The following is a 3,413-nucleotide window of genomic DNA, read 5'->3' on the forward strand; positions in this document are numbered from 1 at the left end:
TCGGGTCAAAGGGTGAACAATTGCTGGAGATTTGAAGATTTTGAAGATGGAAGCGTCTGTGGCAGCTCGCAGGTCCGCCCAAAATAGGGAACTTGTGGTGGAAAGCCATACGTAGATAAATTTGTTGCGTTCTACAAGTTACATAGTTGATCGAAACTTCTGTGAAGCGTAGGTGTGGGGTGACAGAACCGCCTTCTCAAGATCCCACTGGCCACTAGTATATAACCAAGCGAGATTTAGTTGCTATGTGTGAGGCCGATAGAAGCAGCTTTGCTACCTGCCTAGCTACGACCGGGCGAAACGTAGCTAGAATGGCCTTTCCGCCGAAACAGATTCTCCCATGTCTCTGCAGCATCCTCCTCCTCCTATCGATCACGTTCTTCTCCCACGCGAAGGCGCAGCCGTGCAAAAGCCGTGATTCCAATCAGAAAGACAAAATCACCTTGGAGTGCGTCGGCTCCGAATTCTATGTGATCGACAAAGCATCCGGGGTCGAACGCAACCTCTCCTACTCCGACGTGAACAACACCCGAGTGTTGTCCACCATCGACCCCGACGGGCTGGACGTCGACGATGAGTCGTTCAACGCCACCATCTCATATCAGCCGCTGTGGAACCCGAGCCCGTCCAGCCGGGATGGCCTCGCCTTCCTCATCTTCCCTTGGACACTAATAAACAGCTCCTTACCGATCAAGCGACTGTTGGCAAGAGATGTTGGCCCGCTCGACCTCGCCAACTCTACGTCCCTGAGTGCTGACGTCTCCGGCAGCCAAGTCTCTGTCAGGATCGGTGTGCTGTCCAACCTTACGATCACGGAGTACGACGAAGATTATTATCACATCATAGTCGCCGATATCAGTATCATTCCGACATTAGGTGCCGTCGCAAAGGACTGCACCGTGTGGATCGACTACGACCATGCGGGGCGCAGCCTGTCGTTCTACGCGGACGTTCAAGCCAATCCCAAGCCTGACAGCCCCATAGCTGAGGTTCCCCTGAAGCATACCGGCATAACCCCGATCGCGCGCTTCGGCCTCCTCTCTACGGCGGAGCAGGTACCGTACGCCACTATGGGGTTCGCTGGAACGCGACGATCCAGGTCAAAGCCCTCGCTTTGGGCAGCATCGCAAGGAAACTCGTCCTCAGTGCTTACGGATCCGTGGTCCTCGTAGTCGTATTCGTAGCTGCCACCATCCTGATGGCCATCGGCCTGACGTGCTACTTCAACTCGAGGTACAGGCGGTGGCACAAGGACCTGGACCAGCTCGCCAGGTCCATGGAGCGCCTCCCCGGGATGCCCACCAAGGTGGAGTTCGCAGACATCAAGAAGGCCACCGGCAACTCCCACGAAGCCATGAAGCTCGGCGGTGGCGGGTTTGGAACCGTGTACAGGTGCACGCTCCCAGCCGCCGCTTCCAAGACGGAACGACCCATGGACGTGGCCGTCAAGAGGTTCCCGCGCGACGTGGAGAACCGACGCTACGAAGATTTCCTCGCCGAGGTCAGCATCATCAACCGGCTACGCCACAAGAACATCGTCCCTCTCATCGGTAAGCACATACCACGATTATGCGTTACATATTCTCTGTTTTTTTTCCAAAGAAGTATATATGCATTATTTTTAATGTTAAGGATATCGCTTATCGTTATCGTGTCGGTCAGCGAGGGATTAGAGATTAATCAATTTTATCAGTCGACTATTAATTGGATATTTTTTTTTTGCAAATCTTAGGTTCCCAATACTAAAATACGCTATATTCAGCACCAAGACAATATTGGACAAAAGTGTTACCTTGATTCCTAGCCTTTGAATCCTCGTATAATGACAAACAAAATAGGACAACAATACATATTGCGTAACAAGGTCCACAAAACAGAAATAAACTAAGAACATAGTGCTATGAATAGGTCCGATTTATCGATAGATTCCAGATAAATCGCTTGTCAGAGCGATAAATCGGTCCAAAGATAAACGGCAAAGATAAGGCATGATCTTATCGGTCACCCCCCGATTAGCGATAAATTGGAAGATTAATCGCTGACTCGGAAGATTTTTTGAAGCATTTTAACACAGTGACAAATTAATTACGTTGCTCACCATTAGATAAAGAATCAATGTTAAAATTCATCAACTTAGAAATAATTATTTGTGAATGTTGAAATTTCTTTCTATAAAGTTGGTTAAACTTTATCTTCAGACAAATAATCTTATATGCGGTGTAAAAAGGACCGGTGGGAGTAATTTAATTGAGAATCTATGTAACAATATGTCCATTGGAAACATCCCGCAAACCATGTCATGACCAAAAATTCAAGAAATTGGCTCATATCTGTAATTCAACATATCTTACTATGATCACCGAGTCATTGGCACATAAATTGTATTGATAATGGTTATTTAGATGTTGTTTTCCAAAGGGTCAACAAATCCTATGTACCTAAATAATTGATCCCCGTTATTCATACTATCTTAACATGCACACATGGGACCTTATCAAAGGCCCATCACAATATGCATGAGAGATAGATTTCAAGTATTAGAGCATCTCCAACAGCTTCCTTATTCTTAAAAAAACGCATTTAGGGGAAGCTGACAAAAAAACGCACTTCGATGCACCGCGCCCCAATATAAGCACTTGTAGAGGAATTGTTTTGGGAAGCTACTCGACATGGTCTTAGTTCATCCCCATAATTTTTATTTATCTCAACATGCACATGTTCTACCTCATCACACACATGCCATCTCATTAAGGACCCACTCAACACACATGGGAAAAAGTTCTCCATTGTATTATGCGACTTATAGTCAATAAATAATTTCAACTATATAATAATCAAATACAATATATAATGTGTAGTTTTTTTTTTGTTTCTCATAAATCCAAATATTCATGTTCCACGCAAACAAATCTCATTGAAATATATTGGAACTCATTTCCGCAGGAACACGTGGGGTACCATCTAGTTTCTTAAATACCTGACCACTACACAAGCGAAAGGTGCTTTGCATAAAAAAGTCACATGGTTTCATCCATGGGTTCACTCTTTGACTAATTTTGAGATGAAGAAAAACAAGAAAACGATGGCTAGAAATGTTCTTTAATTGGCTGCTGCACTATTTGCCGATCACCATGTTTATAAAGAATAGTATACTTCTGATCCCTCAACTATTGGTTAATTTCAATTTTGTCCCTAAACTCTAAAGTTAGACAAATTTGACTTCTAACTTCAATTAAATGTTGAAGAATCCATTTTAAATAAATTTAATATGCATAAAAAGTTATATTTTAAAATCTTTGATGTAGGAAATAAAAAATATTCAAGAAAATATTGATGAAACATAAATAAAATTTTAGAGAAAAAATTTCTTAAGTTTTCTTCAAATTAAAGCAAGAAAGCAAAGAAGACACAAA

General features: G+C 43.5%; 1 pseudogene; it reads left to right on the forward strand.

Moving 5' to 3' along the window:
* Positions 1-311: 311 nt before the first annotated feature.
* Positions 312-3,413, forward strand: part of LOC119300373 — a 5,203-nt pseudogene continuing 2,101 nt past the window's right edge.

The sequence above is a fragment of the Triticum dicoccoides genome, chromosome 5A (assembly GCF_002162155.2).
Source record: "Triticum dicoccoides isolate Atlit2015 ecotype Zavitan chromosome 5A, WEW_v2.0, whole genome shotgun sequence".
NCBI classification, from domain to species: domain Eukaryota; kingdom Viridiplantae; phylum Streptophyta; class Magnoliopsida; order Poales; family Poaceae; genus Triticum; species Triticum dicoccoides.